Below are 23,624 nucleotides of genomic sequence, written 5' to 3'. Positions count from 1 at the left end.
TAATAGGGATATATTATTCATTTGAATTGAACATATTGTCTCTGTAATGTTCAATAACTTTCAGATTCACATTCATTAGTAGATATCTGTCAATGGCAATAAAACTTTCTCATAAAAAGGAATATAAAAAGATAAGAGAAAAGGAAAATAAATGGGGGGATGAGGGAGTTGCTTTAAAATGTTAAACCACACTAAATATTATATAGGATTGCTTGAAAAAGGCTTTTGTATTTCAGTTCTGGCAGTCTTTAAGGTGTTGGTACATCACAAATGACTGCTGTTGCTGACAAATATGTCTTCATGTGTATACTTGACATCATAGCAGCATGCAAAGTAATGTATTAATTCTGCAGTTATTATCACACCACCGAGCCTTTTTCCTTACGATATCAGATTTTCTACCCTAACTGATTTTCAGACTGAGAAGCATTTAACAATTCAATAGTGTATCCTTCTAATCAATTATAATATCATTAATGAAAATAATGGCCACTAAATTATCCTTATGTCCAGAACTACATGAGGTAGTTCTTTTTCATGCACTTAAGTGATGACTTTTAAGTTCCCAAGTCATACTGTGGACCCAAAAATAGTCACTCAGTAATTGTCCTTTGTCCTGCATCCTATCTTCAGGAACTCATCATTGTTCTGGCCTTTTATGTGTCAGCTTCCTTGGTACATTTCATTTCACATGACGCATGGTTCCTGATAGCAATATTGGAAGGTTCAACATGTCTACATAAGTCTGACAGCTAGATTTTTCTTCTTGAGTTCTTTTATATGTTGTAATGCCAGTTCAAGTTTTATAAAGCCCAACTTTCACTTAATGAAGACACAAAGGGAAGAGTCCATATTGGACTCTGCAAAGAGTCAAACCTTCCGAACTGAGATTGAGGAGAAGTGGTCCCCATTCTTAGTTCATTGGCCATTGTTCTAGAATTTAAGATATAGTTCACTAACTTTTTCCTAGCTTTTAGTCTGAAATGAGTAAATTCTCACATCAAAATTCTCAGTCCCATTTTAGACTGAAGCACTCCAATTTAAAGACTGGAACTAGAAACAAAATGACTTCAGTTCACAACCACAAATGATTTGATTTAGAATGATTCAATTCTTCTAACTTCAAGCATTTTTATATTGTTCTATCTACATTGTCATTTCTCAAATTGTGAAACTGGAAAGATGAAGAACAGTGAGGGAAGAAAAAAATGTTTAGAGAAATGTCACTGGTTAACTGATTTTGTTTACCACAGAAGAATCTATTTCTAACTATCACTGAAGTTTAATAACCTTACTGAAACTTTGACTCCAAGATAACTGAGACATTAACTTCCTGAGAAATTATATAACCATCACATTAACTATTGTGGTAGACTCCATTTTGTTATTTGTTCATTTGAACTTTAGAAGTATGTTTGTTTGACTTTCTTTCTACATTATTTTGAGAAAAAATTTTTAGTTTCCATATCTGCCTAGAAATTCTTTATTTACTGAGGACTAACTTATGATTATAGAAGAATAGTACTTGTCGTTCAAAGTATCTTTGTGACCAGTACCTGCTTGAAGATTTGTTAAAATTTCACATCAGGGTACAATGAAAGTTTTCTCAACAAACAACATGGATACATTATAGAAGCAAGAGTACATCCATTTAATTAGCTCAGTGGGAAGTACATTAAGGTAATATAAAAAAGAAGGCAAGAGACTGACTTAATTGCAAACTCCCTTCAAGTCTGTGCTTAATTTTGGCTTGTGGTTTTGTACTATTTTTTTAAGTGTACTGCTATGAGTTGGTTAGTTTTGGTCTGGTGAAAGGCAGCAAAATACATGTCTCCATGATGTCAGTGATTTCCAACTGTCTACCCTACTAAAGAAGCCAGAAAAAACAAAAAACTGGGGTATGAAATATAATGATCAGTATACGGCTGGCTTGTATCATTTCTTTCCTTCTAACATGTCACATAAATGGCTTGAAGTTTGTTTTTGCCACATCTGTAAAATTTGAGATTGTTCTAAATCTAGAAACATAAATAGAAGGCTGTCTTAAATAAACTCCAAGGTCACTCAATTCAAGTGCTTTCTGGTTATTTTTTTGACTCATGGTTTTGTTTCCACCATGTAAAAGTAAGCACATCACACTTTATCATCTGCTTTTGTATGCATGTATTTTGTCCTCTGGCTCAATTAAAAAAAAACATCTAAAGAAGAATTCCCTAAATTATGTTAAAGTTTCTGTAGTATAGTTTTTCTTAGCCATCTCAGAAGTAAATGGTGGGAAAATCATAATTGCAATACAGTTGGAGAAAAAGATTCATATGCATTGATTCTTGACATAAAATAACTTGGCATAGTACTTACCATCCGAACAACAGCAGAAAGCTCAGATAAAATTATGCTCCAGGGCAGCCAAGCAATAAATGAGACCCTATCTGAAAAATAATCAGAGCAAAAATGGCTGTGGAAATGCTATGGCTAGTCCCTGTCTAGTTAGTATAAGCCATGAGTCCAGAATTCCTGAATTCAGACTTCACTACCAACAAAAGCAGAAATGCAATGCTAATGAAGTTTTATTTGTGTTTTAGACAATCTTTGTCTAAAACAAGAATAAAAATATGTAATAATGTTTAATTTTGCCATGGAATATAGACTCTCCAACCAAATTGACCAGTTTACTTCCAAATTATTAACTTTTTAAATAACCATTAACCTTTGAAACTTTTAATAACCATTAACTTTTCAAAGCAATCTCTTTGATTTCTTCACAGAAAAACTTTGGTAATCATAGAGCCCAATGTATAGTTTATAATTTGGTCATAAGGCTTGAAAGTTAATATTGTAATATCCATAAATAAATATAATTTGCATTTCTAGATTTGGTGTTTACTATATGAATAGGTTGATACAGGTTAGAAACATTATTAGTACTTCAAGGTTATTGAATCTTTCAAATGTGCTACTACAGTCATTATCAATATCATCCCCACTTCTAACCAAAATTCCAATTGATTGACAGTCATTTTGAAAGGAAAATTTGAAGGCAACATTTTGATTAATGTACACATTGATGCATGGAATTATTAATTGGTTGAAGATTTTTCTTTGAGTTAGGTTGGTCTGATAGCATTGCAAGCAATTGCAAAGAAAGCACAGATTTGAAAATGTCTCCCTGCTTACCAAGTGATGTACATTTCTTTGTTTTTCTGGCTCCTTTCTGTCTTTAATACTTGATTCTTATGCATTATGGATTTTCCTCATTCTTTGAGGGAATCATTTGAAATATCTTGTAATATTGCCTGGTATAGTGACATCTACCTGCAGGAGGATTATAGGTGTGAACCAAGCCTGGGCTTTATAGTGACATTGTTTGAAAACAAAAAAATAAATTAATGAGGAACAAAGGAAAGAAAGAAAGAAAGAAAGAAAGAAAGAAAGAAAGAAAGAAAGAAAGAAAAAAAGCAAGAAAAAAGAAAGAAAGAGGGAGAAAAGGTAGATAAGTGCCTCATGACCTTTTCTGCTCATGGTTCCTGCCCAGGCTAGCTTCAAATCACTATCCTGATAACTTATTTTTCTGAGCAACTAGGAATACAGTTATGAGCCACAGCAGTACCTGGCTACAGTATATTATTTAACAGAAAAAAGCTGAATTTATCTTCCAAACTGGACTTAACTACAAAGAAACACCGGATCTAAGATAATGGGAATCAACAGTACATGTGATAGGAAATATGTTCTCCATCCTCATAATGAATGAAGATGCCTTTGTAGATGACTGAAGGTACCAAAGGACTTCTCATTGATTATTAAGGGTAATAAATTAGAATGAAGTGCTGTTATACTTAGGGTTATGCAATTCCATATGTCATAGTTATATTTATTCTAAGATCATTAGCAAATAGTTCATATTTATTTATTTGTTTATTTATTTTGACAATCCTGGAGCTTTAACTCAGGGCCTGAGCACTGTCCTTGGGCTTTCTCAAGGCTAGAGCACTACCACTTGAGCCTCAGCACCACTTTTGGCTTTTCTTATGTTTGTAGTACCAAGGAATCAAATCTGGATCTTCATGCATGCGAGGCAAGCACTCTACCACTAGGCCAAACTCCCAACCTAATTTTTATTTTTTATACTAAACATTATTAGATATTTCTCAGAATGTGATCATGTCCCTGTTTATGTTGTCATAAATGTGACAAACTTCACAACTGTTTTCAAGATGGATTCATAAAAAGCAATGAAAAGAGATTATCTGAGGTACAAATCTTATCAGAGTCCAAAAGTTTATTTGATGGATCTGATTCAAACCTCATTACAATTCTTATTTGGAGTGGGGTATCTCATGCCTATAATTCTGAATCAAGAGCTGACTTGGGAGCATCATAAGTTCTAGTTCACTCTGGGCATAGTAAAACCCTGTCTTGGAGACATTGTAGAGAGAATACAATACTAGACTGTAAATTATACTACAAAGCTATGGTAACAAAAATCATAAAGGTTTGGTGAAAACAGAAATGTAGACCAATGGAAAAGAAAAGAAGCCCCAGAAATAAAACATACAGCTACAGCCATATAATTTTTGAACAAGCAGCCAAAATACAAACAATAAGGGTAAACAATTAGTTTATTAATAATAGGACTTGCTTAAGCTTATTTTCAAAGACAATTAGCTGTCTTTTATGGAATATACCCAATTTGTCTAAATATTTCCTTTTTCTATGTTGCTACTGTATGCATACAATGAGATAATTCTCCCTTCTTTGTTGTTTTGTAGGTGTAGATTAAACTCAAGGCTTTTCCTGGGACAAGAACACAGATCCTTGCCTTTGACACAATTTATGACCTCTGTCAGGATTACAAATCTACCACTTCTTAACTTTAAGCTAGCTCTACCCACATTCTCCTTCTATCTTTCCAAGATTACCCAAGTGTCTGTTCATATCTGTATCAGCCATAGTTTGATGGATGGCCAAATATTTCTGGGTTTCTATTAAAAAGGACAAATTTCTCCTTAGAGTATCTAAGAAATAACTAGAAACTAAAAAAAAACAAAGGTGTATCTTTCAAGGAAAACATAGTTATTTACTGAAGTTTCACAGGAAGTTCCTGTGGTGGCAAAATGTTGTTTATTCTCAGATTGTTATAAATACCTGGTTAAAAAAATAAACTTAGAAATGCTTGCAGCTTTTAATGTATTGCATCTAATGCATTCCTCCCAATGAGAGAAAGACTGCACTTCAAGGAAAATAAAAGCATGATTAAATTAGCTTGGCAAACCATTTTGTCAAACTGTATATTATGGTTCATATTTTGTAGTTTTTATTCAAAAATAGCTATTATTTTTTTCTGTCAGAATGTTTTATATTACATTCTATTATTATTATTATCTAATCTAATCTTCTGCTTTTAAGAGCAAATTTAGATTGGGAAAAATTTAGTATGGAAAAAAGAGACATTTATTCCTTTTATAATCCGTATAAACGTTGCCATATGAATTTAAATTTTTAAATTTGCTGTTTGAACTCTACTGTGTTTGGTGTGGTTTGAGTTCATGAAGGTCTTACAGGGCCTATACTTTTTGTTTGTTTCTTTGTTTGGCCAGTACTCAGAGCCTGAGCACTGTCCTTCGGCTTTTTTCTCAAGGCTAAAGCTCTACCACTGAGCCACAGCACAACCTCCAGCTTTTATTTTCTATGTCTGTGGTACTGCAGAATCCAACCCAGGTCTCTGTGCAAGCTAGATAAGCACTCTTAACACTAAGCCAAACTCCCAGCCCTGGCCCTACACTTTTGATGTAATAATTTTATAATTTCTTAAAACTAGCAATATCCTTAAAGTTTTTTTATATAAAAAGCCCTCATTCTTTGTTTCCCATATATATATATATTGTAATTAATAGAAGGGTTACATTATATTCACCAAATAGAAGGTACATTACTTCACATACATTGATACCCTTTCTCATATCATGGTCCCCATTTCCCTCCCTTTTCCCCCTGCTCATCGTGATTTCCCCCCTTCCCTATCCAATATCAAATAACCAATTAAGCATAAATGAAATATATCAGACAACAAGGTGAAATACTGTAACAATATGAGATAGCCAAGGGACAGCAAAAGAGATGAGAGACAACATAGAACATTAAGGCCAACATTCACTCCTTATATGGCTTTTGTTTCTATATCCTGGAGGTCCTTTCATTTAGCATCATACTATATGGCCTTATGTATCTAGGTTTTGTTCTATTGTAAATCTCTGTTAGGAGAGCCCAAGTTTCTACTGATTATGACAAATGAGGGAAACCATTGAGCCTATGCTCCTTTGAGTCTGGCTTACTTCACTTAATATGATTTTTTTCTAAGTCTTCCATTTCCTAACAAATGGGGCGATGTCATTCTTTCTGGCAGCAGCAATGTGTATAAATACCACATCCTGTTGATCCACTCATCAACTGAGGGACATCTGGGTTGGTTCCATATCTTTGCTATGGTAAATAGTGCTGCAATGAACATCTTTATGCTAGTAGATTTAGTATGTCCTTGTTTCTGGACGATTGGGTAAATACCAAGTAGTGGAATTGCTGCTCATAGGAGAGTTCTATGAGAAACCCTTCATTCTTAAGATGAAAAACTGAAAAGCAAAACAATTAAATGACTATCAAAAAGAAATCAAATTATATCATATTAAAATTAGTTAAGTCCATTTCTCGTCCATTCATTCATTTGTAGAAACACAACAAACCAATCATGTATTTTTAGAAGTTAATAAATAATACTCCATTCTCATACACATTCAATTTTGACCATATTCTCTACATTTTCTTATATATTAAAACTGAAATTCAAGAAACTCCCACTGATACTTGTGTCTCACAACCCTCCCCCACCCCCCATGGTTGTGAGACATATTTCAGAACCCTTTTCTTTCACAGTACTCACAGGAAAATTGTGAGATGCTGTTAAATCTAAACTTTTCTAACTGGGAGTAGACAATATACTGATTTATTTTAAGTGTCAAGTTACATGTTGCTGCAGGATCTCTCATTGCATTTTTTTGCATCCTCCACCACCTTCAAAAAAGCAATATGATTGATATTTACATTGAAAAAATAGTCAATCAAATGATTTATGACATTATATTCTGCATCCTGATACTAGGAGTGTACTCAACTAACAGTGTTCACACACATTCTGAGCACACTAAACATAATAGGCCTCTCAATTCCCATTTTGTCATCTTTCTATCTTTACGCAACAAGAAATACCTATTTAACAGCAGGACCTTAAAAGTAAGCACATAGTATATTGCAAAAGTACAAAGGTAAAAATAAACCCTATTACAAAAGATGAAGATAGGCTTGCTAGATGGGACTCCAGCCATCTTCATGGTGGGAAGACAGATCTTGCTTATTAAATCTTTTATTCTGATTTATTGAAGCAGGCAAAAGTGGAGTTTGACCTAGTACTTGTTAGGCAAGAGATTTTTACCCCTGAGATGTGTCCTCATGTAAAAGTAATTTTTTCATTCATTGGTTTAAGAAATCTGCTTTGACACATATGTAACCTGATTTTATTTTCCTCAAATACTGTCAATGACAAATGCAGTACTGAAGAACCCTTGAACTACAGATGCTCCTTATTGCACTGTTTACCTTTCTTGCCCACTTGGTGATAGCCTTTTTATGCTAAACCAATGGACTCCTGACAGGTTTTATATTCTAATTACTAGTAATGCAGAATTATTCATCCAAAATCCTTTCTTTTGCCTATTTTCTACCACCCTTTCATTAATGGGCTTGGTATAATACATAAAAGAGCTATGAATTTCATTGAAAGAAAGAGGAATTTGTTTTGTTGTATTATTTGGGGGGTCTCACTTGTGATGACGAAGACATAGAGATTTAAATGGTGGTTTGGCATCTATTCTTTACTGGGCACTGGAAATTAAAGTTTCTAGAGAGGTTGACATGGAGATATTTTTATAAGTCAATGAGTGAAACTGAACGGGAATTGTGTTGTCTTAGAGAATCTTAAGAAAGAATGAAGTTGTTAACAAACTGTACACAAGACAACATTGAAGATAATGTCAATGTTAAGGAAGGTGTGAACAATAGTATTCAATTGCTTCTAAGGAAAAAACAGACTAACAAGATTGGATACTTAAGAAAGAAAGGTTTGGATAGTGAAGGGGGGAAAACAAGATGAGGGGTGAGGGTGGGGGGAGGGAAATGGGGACCAAGACATGTGAAAGGATATCAATGTATGGGAATTAATGCACCATCTATCTGGCAAATATCATGCAACCCTTCTATTAATTACAATAAAAAATATGTGAAAAAAAGAAAGTAAGGTGTGTAGTGGTCCTGTGAAAGAGACTAGCTTTGAACCATCTCTTGAAATCTAAAGCTTTCAGGATAAACCTGGAACTTGGAAAGATGCTGGAGCTCCTATGATTGAACTTGCTTATGAAGTCGGGAATTTCTGGACCATTAATTATGTGATAATCAAATTGTATCAATTTCATTTTCACATTCTAATTTTTCAATATATGTCCAGTCTCACTGGATTTAAATAACAGGAATAAATATGGAAAAGTTAATTTTTACACTTGTACAGTCACGATAATTACTCTAGGTATTTGAATTGATGAAATAGTTAAGTGTATTATGGAATTTCATGTTTGATTCACAGTTACATAGGCTTTCACATGTGTTTCCTGGCAATTAGAAAGTATGCAACATTACCTAATAAACTTATTTTCAGAGAGGAGAGTATGAGCACAAGTACTTCCATATGTGTGGTCTTAGTGCTGATTTACATATCCCCAAGGATTAATCTCTTCTGGGCATAGATCATTCTCCCCAACGTGTACATTCTTATAAATAAATCATCCATGAAATCATAAAATAGCACTCACAGTTTTATTTGTTTAGTGGAAATCTCAAAAGGCTTGAAACCCTACGCTCAGTTGAATTTTCTTAAAATTCATGCAAAGCACTCCATATTGAGACATATTCAGCCAACTTGAAACACGATATTAGAAACATACAATTGTTGTATTTATGTTCAAATAATGCAGGACAAGGAAAGAGAAACTGATTAGCTATTGTCTTTCCTAGACTCTAGCCTATTAGATTGCCAAGTTTTTTTAATTGTAATTAATAGAAGGGTTACATTATATTCACCAGATAGAAAGTGCATTACTTATCATTGCTAACCCTTCTCATGTTTTTGTCCCCATTTCCCTTCCCTCTACCCTCCCCTCATATTATTTTCCCCCCTTCCCTATCCTATTTCAAGTAAACAAACATTTATACAATATATCAAATAACAAGGTAAGATACTGTAACTGTATGAGATAATCAAGGGACAACAAAAGAGATGAGTAATAACATGGTACATTAAGAACAACAATCACTCATTATATGGCTTTTGTTTCTATATCCTGGAGGTCCTTTCATTTAGCCTCATCCTATATGGCCTTATGAATCTAGGTGCCAGTCCTGGGCTTGAGAAATGCTCAATTAGGGTCTGAGCACTGTCACTGGACTTTCTCAAGGCTAGAATTCTACCAGTTGAGCCGCAGCATCACTTCCAGTTTTTTTCTATGTATGTGGTACCAAGGAATTGAACCCAGATATTCATGCAAGCTAGGCAAGCATTTCATCACTAGGCCAAACTCCTGGCCCCAGACTGCAACATTTATATCATTTGGATGCTTGCTTGAAAATCCTTGAACGTACATTTTTTTTCTTTTTAATCATATCACACAAAGACTTATACTTACAAAATTTAAATATTCTAAATTCTAAATATTGATTGTAGACTCCCAATTAAGTTGTATGAGCATCTGTTTATTTGCCTTCTGGCAGTAGTTGAAAATGTTGAAAATAATTTATAACTGGTTTCAGTGTGTTCTTTTAATAGACATTTTACTTCCCTGAAATTTATGTTAGCAGTAGACAAATATAGGAAATTTGCCAAAGGCACAACTCTTTATTTTGTGATACTAGGGTTTGAACTTAGTGCCGGTTACACTAGGACTCTAACATTTGAGCACTGTATTACCAATTCCTGAAGGGGTGGTTTTAGCTCATCATGTGTAGTTGTTGTTTTTTTTTCACTATACTTTTGAAAACAAATTCCAAGAATGATTACAGTTATGATGGTCAGCTCATTATTCTTTTTTTCATATATTTTTATTGTAATTAATAGAAGGGTTACATGATATTTGCCAGATAGATGGTGCATTAATTCCCATACATTGATACCCTTTCACATGTCATTGTCTTTAAACATTGAAATGAATTAATAATTGTGGACTAATTCTGCAATCTTTGCTATTTGAGAGGTTGAGAAATGGAGGGGCAGGTTTAGAGGCCAGCCTGGGCAGAAAAGTCTATGGTACTCCCAGGCAGAAAAGTCTATGAAACTCTGTCTTCATGAAGACAAGCTGACTGCAACAGTGTACACCTGTGATCACAGTAAAAACAGAAGATTAGAATAAGAGGACTGCAGCGCAAGCCAGTGAGAAGCTAGACTTGATTCTAAGTGACTAATGAAGATCAGAGATGGAGTTGTAAAATATAGTGCTACTTTATAGTGTGTGGCCCTGAGTTCAAACCCCAGTACTGCTCCCACGTACAGAATTAAAAAAAATCAATGGTTTAAAAATGATAGAAATCCTAGAAATTAATTGTGAATATAATTATATAATTTCATAAAAGAGTTTTAATTTCTTGCAGAATTAGTTCATCATTTAATGATGCTTTTAATCAAATTGATTCTTAATATGGAAGACTAATGTTTCTTATATTCATTGCCTAGGAAAGTTATGATCTTGTAAATGCATGAAATATCCACAAATTTAATTAACCCTCTACATGAAAATGAAGTTTAATGTTTTGATTAAGGAGTTTTTGGAAATACTAATGTCGGATTGATTTTACAGATTTCAGATCTGTAAAATCCTTCTGACAGCCAAAGTTTGGATGATTTGCAGCACAGACATTAGTCAGTCTAGGAGCCCGTTTTACTTTCAGAAAGATTAGGATCTGGCTCTAAAAACTGATCCCTAGTGATTACAGGTTCTGAAACTTGCTATATTTAGTGAGTTAATTTCATGATGTTCATTTCATTAGGCCTGCAAGAAGGTACCATTGTCTCTTTAGAAGTGGAGTTTTACCTCTAGGAAAATCTTTCTCACATTTTCTAATTTAGCTTCACATTACAGAAAAAATAATTGTTTAGTGACTATAATTGCTCTTATGAAAACTAAATACAGTACCCTACATGCTGAAGGATGACACTTTTGTTTTCATCTTAGACTAAATGAAATGGGTTATTCATTCATAAAGAAATATTTTAGATGAGATATTTTTTAAATACCATTTATAAAATTCTCTTGAGAATTTTTTCCCAACAGCTTTCATCTCAGAGTCCACTGGGGTTCATTTGTTACAGCTACAGTAACAATCTCCCTCAAAGCAGGGAGCTTGATCAGAGAATTACATTTTTTCCTAATTCTAGAGATTAAAATCCACAATTAAAAAAAAGATATGCTTTTCTAATGAACAAAAAAAACCAAAAACAATATGTATATAAGATTTCTGCCTTAGCCCACTACTCCCAAAAAATCCACAATGAATAAGTTATCAGGTCTGGATTTTCCCTATGCTTCCCTTTGCTGTTACCTCCTCCTACCTGTGCTCTAAATGGTCCAGAGTAGTAATGAATGTAGTTTACTTTCTCTCATGAAGAACTTCTAGGCTAATGAGGGAAAAGCCAAGTCCCAATCTGGGAGATGCAATGTATGCCAACACAAGTAGAAGAATGTACCAGGAAATAAAGATCTCATATTACCTTGTAATTTCAAGGAAAAAGAATACATTTTATATAACTTTCTACTATTCCTTTTAAAATACCATTTCATTTTTAATGTATAAGTACATTGCTTTTGTAAACAATTTTGTGTTTTAATATAGGTGTGGAGAATAATATTCAGAATTGACACAGAGAATAAAAATCTGGACATTTTCTGATCAGAATTTCAGGATTCAGTGGGGATTGCTTCCAAATTGCTATTAAGTAGAAGTCTGGGAAACAAGTCTGAACAAAGGACTCCACAGGACACTGTGAGCCTGCTGAGTCAAACCTACTTCTGCAATATTTAACTTAGGGCCAACCAAGCTGAGTCATAGCTTGAGTGCAAAGAAGTATTCTGGATCACACCAAAGAGAGGCAAGGTTATTGTTGATTTTTATGGATTTTTTAATTTTATCAAAATGACAGCATCTCTTTTGTTGTCATTTGTCTTCATTTCTTGGAGTTCATTTCACTTAGCATCATCTTATGTGGTCATATGTACCTAGCCAATGAACTATTGTGATCCTGCACTAAGAGGATACATGACATATACTAATAATTTACAAATGAAGGAAACCATGTAGTCTATATTTAAAGAGATAGCATCTTGTTACTATGGTTGACCCTCTAAACCCCAGGGCTCAAGAGATCTTTCATTCTTAGCCTCAGCTGGAACCACAGGCACCATTGAATCTATCTAGCAAAACTGTTTGGCAATAGAAATCCAGAAATACTGATAAGGAAGTAAACACCATACTTCTAAATGTGAAAAATTCAGTAAAACAAAATAACACTTTATTTTTCAAACCATTACCTTGACAAAATAACCAGAGGCACATCTTCTGTAATCTATTAGGCTACATAATTTTAAAATACCATGATTTAAGAGCTGGGAGTTTAGCCTAGTGGTAGAATGCTTGCCTAACATGCACGAAAACCCAGGTTCGATTCCTCAGCACCCCATATATAGAAAAAAGCCAGAAATGGTGCTGTGGCTGAAGTGGTAGAGTTCTACCCTGGAGAAAGCCCAACAACAGTGCTCAGGCCCTGAGCTCAAGCCCAGGACTGACAAAAAACAGAAAGAAAGAAAAGTTAGATTTAAATAAATTTGCTGTAACATATTATCCTAACTTTAAAAAAAAGGAAGAGAAAATAGTGTTTGATCACATCCTTGTGTTCATTACTTTTTTTGGCCTGGCTGAAGTTGTTATTAATGGCTACAGTCCTACAGTCTTTTGAACTTAATCTTCATATCTAACTAATTGAATCTTATAATTCCATCACCTGGTAAGACCCATTTTAACTTTTAGCTTTCAACTTATCTCTGCTGCTCTAAAAATGAAAGTTTCTAGCAAGATTATGTCATATTTTTTGTGATTGGGTTATCCTATTTTATATGGATGAACTGTGTATGAATTGGTGATATCTCAACATACTGATTTCATTTGTTTTGCATATGCACCAAGTAGTAGAATAGCTAAATTTTATTGAAATTCTATTTGTAAATTTTTAAAGAAATGCTGTTTTGTTTTGAGGGTTTTGTTTCTTCCACATCCTCATCAACTCATGTCATCTTTCATCTTTTTTCTTTTTACTATACCACTGCTAACATCTGTGGGGGAGTTGTCTCATTGTTGGGCAGGATGTGGGAGATGTTAGCCAAAGAATAGAGTTTGTTAGGGGAAGAAAACTCTTTGCATGATGACTATAGTTAAAGACAAGCATTAACATATCAGCCATTACATTCAGTCAAACTGAAAGAGGTTTCAGCCTTTCTGGGTAAAGGTCAAATTGATGTAAAAGATATCCAACAATAGTAGGTGCTGAAACTATTTAAAAGAAGTTTTAGTGCATTAAATATACTTGATATGTGGTGTGGCATTATCTCCTATTCTGCATTCAATACCCTACCTGCTGAAGGATTACACTTTGACAAATAGAGTATATATAATATATACAGATATTTTTCTCAAATATATAGTTAGCAGGATTTTTGCCACTTCTATTTTTGTCTCCAGACCTTATAAGAAAAACCTTAAAGCACAGATTAGAGTGATAACAATATTGTCCACCCCTAACACCATCAAACAGTCAGCCAACCAATCAAAAATAACATGTTCTCTGGGAAATTAAATTTCTAGATGGATAATAGAGCTGAATAGATCACCTTACTTGTTGCTATTCATGAGCTATTGTCAGTTAATGTCATGCATGCATTTTGACATGGGCATGAATTATTCTATAAAGAAAAAGATTGGTTTCAATCAAAGGTTTGGCTGCTAATAATTATATCCCATTTTAATTCAAAGTAAGTTTCAAATTAGTGTATATTGATATGGACTCTACCTACGTGAAGATGTGAGTAGTGGATTTAAAATATGATCATACATTTATAATTTCAGTATTGAAGTTACTTTCATATTTAAAAGTAAATATAGTTGGCTAATATGGAGAAATCCAGAAGACTTTTTGGATAAAAAATATAGTAAATGACTTTCTAGGGAAACTATAACTACATAACTTTCCCATAAGTCATCTATAATTACATAAATTATCTGAACTATAATTATATAATTTTCCTACCGTTAATACTTGGCAGGAAAAATCTCTTTCATTAGTAAAATTTGCATGTAAATGAAATAATTGTTATGATGCTCTCCTAATTTATATATCCAGTAGATATTGAGTATATAGGGAATGGAATTCCAAGGAGAACCATTAAGGAACAATTTCCAAGCACACAAAATGCTTACCAGGAAGCTATATCTCCAAAATTTACAGCAACATTTTATTTATAGCTATCTATAGAAATGTCTTGCTATATTGTTGCAATTCTTATATAATTTGTTTCCATTCTTTTAAGATTACCTTAATTACCTTTTTACTTTACCAGGTTTCAGTATATTCCTTCCACAATCCCTTCATATCTATGAGTTTAAGAATTGTACAGGGTAAATGGCAAGTAGTGGAATTGCTGGATCATAGGATAGTTCTATGTTTAGTCTTTTGAGGAACTGCCATACTGCTTTCCATAGTGGTTGAATGAGTTTGCACTCCCACCGACAGTGATCCCTCCTGGCTGCATCCCCTCCAGCATTTGCTGTTATTAGATTTCTTGATCATGGCCATTCTAACTGGAGTGAGGTGGAATATTAGCTTTTATGGCCAGAGATACCGAGCATTTCTTCATGTGTCCATAAGCCATTCTTATTTCTTCTTCAGAGAAGACTCTTTTTAAGTCTTTGGTCCATCTTTTAATGGGATGGTTCTGTCTTTGGATATTAGTTTTGGAGTGATTCAATTTTTTGAGCTGTTGATATATTTTAGATATGAGGCCTTTGTCTGTTGTATGGTTAGTGAAGATTTTCTCCCAATCTGTAGGCTTTCAAGTTAATTTGCTAACTATGTCCTTTGCCAAACAGAAGCTCTGCAATTTAATACAGTCCCACTTGTCCAGACTTTCTCTGATTGTTGTCTTTCTGAGTCTTTATAAAGAAAGTTTCGACTTGTGCCAAGGAGACCTAGTGTATCTCCTATTCCTTCTTGTAAAGTTTTCAGTTTATCTGCTTTTATCTTGAGGTCTTTGATCCATTTAGAGTTAATCCTGGTGCAGGGTGACAAAGAAGGATCCAACTTTAGTTTTCTGCAGGTGCTTAACCAGTTCTGCCAGCACCACTGTTGAAGAGGATGTCTTTCTTCCATTCTATTTTTTTGGCTCCCTTATCAAGTATTACATAGCCATAGTTCTGTGGATTGGTATCTGGGTCCTCAGTTCTATTCCACTGGTCTTTGGGTCTGTTCTTGTGCCAGTACTTAGTTGCTTTGGTCACTATAGCTCTGTAATAGAGTCTAAGTTTGGTCGTGAAATTCCTCCTGCACTGTTCTTTCTGCTAAGAATTGTTTTTGGTGTACGGGGCCTTTTATTATTCCATATGAAATTTTGGATTGCCTCTTCTATTTCTTTAAAGAATGTCCAAAACAAGGACATACTAAATCCACTAGCACAAGGATGTTCATTGCATCACTATTTACCATAGCAAAAATATGGAACCAACCCAGATGCCCCTCAGTTGATGAGTGAATCAACAAGATGTTGTATTTATACACAATGGAATTCTATGCTGCTGTGAGAAAGAATGACATTGCCCCATTTGTAAGGAAATGGAAAGACTTTTAAAAAATCCTATTAAGTGAAGTAAGCCAGACTCAAAGGAGCATAGGCTCAATGGTTTCCCTCACCTGTTATAATCAGTAGAAACTTGAGCTCTCCTAGCAGAGATTTACAATAGAACAAAACCTAGATACATAAGGTCATATAGTATGATGCTAAATGAAAGGACCTCCAGGATACAGAAACAAAAGCCATATAATGAGTGATTGTTGGCCTTAATGTACTATGTTGTCTCTCATCTCTTTTGCTGTCCCTTGGCTATCTCATATGGTTACAGTATTTCACCTTGTTATCTGATATATTGTATATATGCGTATTTGGTTATTTCAAATCTGATAGGGAAAGAGGGGAAACAAGAGAGGTGGGGGTGGGGGAGTGAAATGGGGACCAAGACATGAGAAAGGGTATCTATGTATGTGAAGTAATGAACATTTTATCTGGTGAATATAATGGAACTCTTCTATTAATTATAAAAAAATATAGGAAAAAAAGAACTGTACAGGGTACTATGTAAAAGCAGAAGCAGTGGCTACCAAGTTTTTGCCATAGGAGAAATGATGTTCTCCAAGCCTGTACTGGTGCTTTATTTCATCCCACCCTTTCTTTTATCAGAAAAGACTTTTTATGTATTTCTTTTTTTCAGTCTTTTATCTCAAAATCTATAACTCTGACATTAGGCAAATATATTCAAAGCCAGTAAGTCTTGTGATTATCTCACTCACACACACATACAGACACTCTCTCTCCTCTCATACACACACACACCTGAGACCAAGCAACATGTACCATGCTCTCTGCACAAAGTGCAAATAGCCAGATGATTAGTGCCTGCCTATCCCTGAGCCCCCCATGTGTCGTACTTTGACCTCCTGGCATATTCTTCCAATCTTTTTCATCAGTAAAGAAAGTCTCTTCAGGGGGGAGGGTAATAGGTACCAAGACATGTGAAAGGGTATCAATGTATGTGAATTAATGCACCTTCTATCTGGCAAATATCATGTAACCCTTTTATTAATTACAATAAAAAATATATTTAAAAAAAAAAAGAAAGTCTTCATTGTCAGCTCGGGAACTAATGTTCTTCCCACAATCAGCAAATTTTAATCTTAGACCAAGGCTAGCATTTGCTTGCATGGAAGTCCTACTTAGTTAAATTAGTTAATACTTTCTTCCAATCTTTCCAGTCTTTCCAATCTCCTCTAATTTCTATAAATCTACATAATTCCCTTCAACAACCAGTGTTCCAAAGGACTCTGGGTATAAACACAGTTCAAGTGTCCTGCATTCTTATTACCACATCCACAAATGTATTAAAATCTATATCCTGCACAAAGCCTCTTTACCAGCATTGAAAAAAATAGGGCAGGAAACCCTGGCCTTTGCTAGGCAGCATTGCATTCCCCCTGCTCCAATCCCAAGGTGCCCCATTCTCCTTAATACCTTTATAATGCTAAAGACAGTCATATTTAAAAATAAAACTTGAACCCACAGCTTCTCTGACAACTACCACTAAACCCGTTTCTTCCCCTTTTCTAAAGCCAAACTTCAAATAAGAATTCTGCTTTCATCTCTATGTCTTCCAAGCCAAGAAAGAGCCATGTGACTCAAGCTTCTCAGCACTCAAACAATTGGTTGCTTGTGGGCCTGTCACTGGAAACAGATGTGCACAGGTGTCACAGGACAAAGGCCAGAGAGTTTATGAAATGATCTAACTACTAGCTCACTGCTGTCTCCACATCTCTTCTATGCCCTCAGCACCACTGTCTCCTCTGTCCTCTGACTACCAGTTTGTTCTAACTGGAGGCATTCATATGAGTTTCTCACATTGCCCATGCTTCCCACTCACCCCACCTCCCAAAAAAATCCTCAAGAGGACTCAAATTCCAGATCAAGTAAAATGCCACTTCCCCTGGGAAATTAGCCATGATCTCCAGATTAGACCTCCTCCTTCCTTCCTAGGACTTGTCTCTATTTGGGATTTAAAAATCTGTGTGACTATTTGATTAATTCATGTTTACCTCTAATTTTATAAAGAATTTTTCTTTATTTAGTTTTTTGTTGTTGTTGTTTACCAATATTTCAGCCCATACAATTGGCTCAAAATACTCTTGTTGAATGTGTGAATGGGAGAAACTATTCTAGAGCAAAGAATGGCATCTACGGAATTGCAGATTAAGCTTTGAAAAATGAATCTTCAACATGTATGTAGTTGTTCCACATTGCTTATGCTATTATATTTTCAAATACTTACTACCAAGTTTATTTTCTGACAGATGCTTAGCTCATACTACCATCTCCTTTATTGGTCCAGAGAGAAATCCTTATACTCTCTCCAATAGGGTTCTTCTTTGAGTCAAAACAAGTAAATTGGAAAAGCTGACCCTGAAGAGGGAGGGAAAATACTTGATTTTGTAAACATTTTCCCAGGGAGATCAGGGCTATTATCCATCAGTATTTGGTAAACAGAGTCAATTAAAAGCATTCATATGTAAAACATCCCTTTATAAACTGCTCCCAGGGACTGGAACTCACTTGGGGAAAAGGAAAGATTCCAGACCTGGAACTAAGTGTAGTTGTGAACATTGTCTGTGCTCTGAATTGATTTATTTGTGCTTCCTTTACAATGAAACTGCTTCCTTGGTTTTTGAAAGACATAAATTGTATACCTCTAGGAAATGTTTTAATCACTATCTAAAACTTGGAGAAGAAAAAAATGGGACAAAATGATCAAGGAGAATCTTACAGCTTGGGTAGATAGTCTTTAGTTTACCTAAATATAATTATCTCATTGTACTGTAAGGAATTAAATGACCTATCTTCTTTAATTGAAATTTCACTGGTAGCTTCCTTGAGATGTAAAATTTGACTATAAATTATGAAAATAAAACAAAGTAACCCAAAGACATATGGGATCATTTCAAGAGCAAACACAAAAACCAGCTGAGGAAACTGATGAATTTGTTTTCATCAAAATAGAACACAGGCCTATGATGAAAGAATACTTCATGTTAATGAACTTTTGCAATAAATATTTGAATTTCCATATTATTCTCAGTTTTTAAAAATAAGGAAGTGCGAGATTTAATTCAGAGTTGCAGGTATAGTTCAGTGGTACTTGCAAACAATACCCAAATCCCTGGGTTAACAAAATTATTACTATAATTGAGTGAATATCTTTAGATTTGACTTGTTTCTTGGAACATCTTAAGTAATCTTTGAAATATACTGACTTCTCTGTTGAGAGGATGTCTTCACTGACTTATTAAGGAATTGGGAAGAGGACAAAAGACAAAATTCACTCTAGAGACAAAGCAAAATCCATACACAATTTTTCTAAATACATAACCTTGAAAACAGTACTATGTTGCAAACTAATGTACTTTTTACATGTGCATTCCATGGTGTACATAGTACAGAGAAGGGAAAATCCTATTTTTTGTAGCTTTCATTTCAACACTCTTTGTACTTGCATTCATTTATATGTCTTGGGTACAATAATAATACTTTTCCCTCCAAGCAGTAAAACAAAGGGGGGGGGAAAGAAAATTGAAAATCTAGTGTAATATCTGCATTTTTAAAATTTAAAAAAATAAAAGGAAACTACAAAATCCAAGTTGCTTTGCTCAATTTAACAAAGATTCCTTGGTATAAAAGCCAAGTATAAACAAGATTCCTTGGTTTGGCCTAGTGGTAGAGTGCTTGCCTAGCATTCATGAAGACCCCGGTTCAATTCCGCCATACCACATACTTAGAAAAAAGCTGGAAGTGGTGCTGTGGCTCAAGTGGTAGAGCTCTAGCCTTGAGAAAGCCCCAGGACAGTGCTTAGGCTCTGAGTTGAAGGCCCAGGACTGCCCCCCCCCAAAAAAAAAACAAGGCATCAAATGATGGAGTTTTGGAAAACCACATATGTGCTATTCTCCAAGCTTAGAATCACACCTCTAATTGCTGACACTTCCCAAATAGTTGGATTTATTAAAATTAGGTTTATTCATTTTTTTAAAGAAATCCTTAGATTCATTTACATTCCTGATAATGTTAGTTGAAGGGTTTTTTCTAATTTAAGCTTTGAGTCATATCATTTTTCACCAACCTGCGACACAATGGAATTCTATGCTGCTGTCAGAAAAAACATCACCCCATTTGTTAGGAAATGGAAGACTTAGAAAAAATCATATTAAGTGAAGTAAGCCAGACTCAAAGGAACTTAGGCTCAATGGTTTCCCTCATTTGTCATAATCAGTAGAAACCTTGGGCTCTCACAGGAGAGACTTGCAATAGAGCAAAACCTAGATACATAAGGCCATACAGTATGACGCTAAATGAAAGGACCTCTAGGATATAGAAACATATTTGAATTTTTAAATGTGACATGATGTTTATCTATAGGCCAGTTGCTAAACAAAGCTTTAATTTCAAATTTTATGGGCATTTCTTGGTATTTTAATCTTTGTGTTATGAATAGGGCTTTTGTTATTTTATTTTGAAAATTTTGTTTTATTTCCTTATAATGTAAAAATCAGTGTCAGTGCAAGCTTCTACGAAAACTGAGCAAAAATGTTACTCAAGTTTTAAATGTTTACTATGTTATTGAGTAATTTAAAGAAACAGCTTGTATGTAAAAGCTAGGAATGGTGCTACAAAATTACCCCAAAATTTACAGGAGAGCGGGGAAGAGGAAAGAAGAAAGAGGAGGTGGCGGAGGAAGCTGCTTCCAGACAGAGAGAGATGAATGGATGATTCCTTTGAAAAATATCCATAATCTTTCCATCTTGATTGACATAAGACTACTAGTGCCTCCTACTTTAAAAAATATATCTTCTTGAAAAATATGAGAAGGGGCCAGGAGTTTGAGCTGGGGCTCAAGTGGTAGAGCTGTATGTAGTCTTGAGAAATCCCAAGGACAGTGCTCAGGCCCTGAGCTCAAGCCCACAACTGGCTAAATAAATAAATAAATAAAATATGAGAAGAGGGCCAGGAGTTTGGCCTAGTGGTAGAATGCTTGCTTAGCCTGCATGAAGACCCGCTTTGATCCCTCGGTACCACATATATAGAAAAGCCAGAACCGGTGCTGTGACTCAAGTGGTGAGTACTAACCGTGAGGAAAGCCCAAGGACAGTGCTCAGGCCCTGAGTTCTGTCCCCAGGACTGGCCAAAATACAAACAAAAAAAATATGAAAAGATATTTCCATTTGAGAAGTTTAAGTGCTTTTCTTCATTTCACAAGTAGATAAAATAAAGGTATCGTAACTAATCTTTACTCTCCCTGAGTACTGGTGAATTTTTAAGTGATTAGCATTTGTAAAGCATTAAAATGGTGTTAATGATTACTATCAATCCCACCTAAGTTGTAAATGAATAGTCATTTGTTTTATCTAATTAAAACATATATGGCAATGTTTTGGGGATCTAGTGATTAGTACAGAAATATGTAAAATGCCCTCAAAAGATCTTAAACAACAACAACAACAAAAAATCCCACTACAACAACTAACCAGAGTTCAAATACCTAAAGAGCATTTATGCAGCCTCTCTATGGTGTAGGCAGACCGAGGTGGAGGGAAACTAAAAATCAATTAGTTCAAACAAACTTTTGAGGGTTGGTGGAGCAGAAGCCCTGAAAATACAGCTACATTGCTTTTTGAAGCATTTTGTTCAAGACTGGTCTGTTGTTTTATTTTTATTTATTTTTTGTGCCAGTCCTGGAGCTTGAACTCAGGACCTGAACACTATCCTTGGGCTTTTTCCTCAAAGCTAGCACTCTGCCACTTGAGCCACAGCATGACTTCTGGCTTTTTCTATGTATGTGGTCCCGAGGAATCGAACCTGGGTCTTTGCGCATGCTTGGCAAGCACTCTACCACTAGACCAAACTCCCTACATTCTCTTGTGACAGGAAATGTACTGGGAAATATGTTCTACTTACTATCATTCTCTCTTTCTCTCCTTCTTTCTCTCTCACCTTCCTTCCTTCTTTCTTTCTCCATCTTCTACTTTCACCTTTCTCTCTGTTTCTGAATCTCTCCCATAAACAGATACAAAAGCGGGGTATACACTATAAATATGATCAAAATATATCTTTTTTTGGTTTTCCCTACCCTTCCCTTTTTCAAATAAACAAATAAACATATACAATATAATGTGGGGGAAGGAAAATGGAAGGCCACAATGTTCAAGAAGTAATGTACCCACTACCTGATGAACGTAACTGTAATCCCTCTGTACATCACATCAACAATAACACTTTAAAAGTCAATTTTAAAGATCAATAGTGTCTAAATATGAAAGCTGAACAAGGCAGCCCATTGCCAGCTGTTGAAAAGAATAAAGGACAGAGCAATAGGAAGCAGTGATCAGAGTCTTGTTCCATATGTATCACTGCCATTATGAAACCTCTGTGAAAGAAAGGAACAAAAGAAAAGAGGGAAGAATGGAACGAGGGAATAAAGTAGAGAAAGGCAGAAGAGATGGAGTAAGGGAGAAAGAAAAAGGAGAAAAGTAAATAGACATTAGATTGATAGATAAATTAGGATCTTAATGTTTCTTTTATTTCTCTAAATATCTTTCTAAAATATGAGTTAATTTTCTGTTTTAGTCATATCTCTTCACAAGTAATTTTCATAAAAGTGACTCTTACATCAAAATATTCAATATTACAGAATGAGTAATTGAGTCATTGTTCAATTAAAAAGTCATTTCAGGTGATAAATTGATGGTTTCAAACCTGTTAAGTGTTTGCATGTTTTTTTATTCCCTGTGGAAATAGTGGGGGTGTAGCCTACTGTCAAATTTGGACCCATCATGGCCGGGAGTTTGGCCGAGTGGTAGAGTGCTTGCCTAGCATGCACGAAGACCCTGGTTCGATTCCTCAGTACCACATACATAGAAAAAAAGCCAGAAATGGTGCTGAGGCTCAAGTGGTAGAGCTCTAACCTTGAGAAAGTCCAAGGAGACAGTGCTCAGGCCCTGAGCTCAAGCCCATGACTGGCAAAAAAAAAAAAATTGGACCCACCATTCCATAACCACGGTAATCATGCCTCCCTGCCCCCAAGCTTTGTGTTGGTAGCATTTTATATTAACACACACATCATCCATCAGGACTTCTAAAATAATGAAATCACAAGCATACACAGTCACCCCTATATACAGCTACAGGCAGGCCTTAAAAATACATACATCATGTAGATGCATAATAAACACAAGAGTGAAGGATCTATTGTCCAGTTTTCATTACTCAGAAGGTCTTCCTACCGACCAGCTTTCGCCTAAGCTTAGCTACTTCAGACTTTTCTCCATCTGACCCACTGCATTGTTTCCCTTCACACCACCTTACCTCCAACTATCCATTTCCTTCCTTGCATCAACAGGGAATATAATTGACACCTTGTTCACTGGCTTTCTTCTTCATCTAAGAATGGATTAAATAAATAAAAAACAAAAGCTGATGTGTTTCCTTAGAGTCTGGGTGACAAAAGATAAAAGATTTTACCTCTTTGTAGTTCTGTGCTGGAGATGACAATGAAATGAAAATATGCAGTCTGGTGTTTATAACTACTTTTTACAGAAGAGTACTACGTAGATGTGGGGGATGGGGTTG

General features: G+C 35.0%; 1 protein-coding gene across 1 annotated transcript in view; it reads left to right on the top strand.

Annotated features, from left to right (window-relative positions):
* The window catches only part of Calcrl (calcitonin receptor like receptor), a 94,754-nt gene that overhangs the window by 16,793 nt on the left and 54,337 nt on the right, over nt 1-23,624 (top strand). The window lies entirely within an intron of this gene.

This window comes from Megascapheus bottae, chromosome 21 (assembly GCF_031878675.1).
Source record: "Megascapheus bottae isolate mThoBot1 chromosome 21, mThoBot2.hap1, whole genome shotgun sequence".
Taxonomy (NCBI): domain Eukaryota; kingdom Metazoa; phylum Chordata; class Mammalia; order Rodentia; family Geomyidae; genus Megascapheus; species Megascapheus bottae.
The sequence above is the reverse complement of the archived record's forward strand: the minus strand, read 5'-3'. Positions and strand labels throughout refer to the sequence as shown.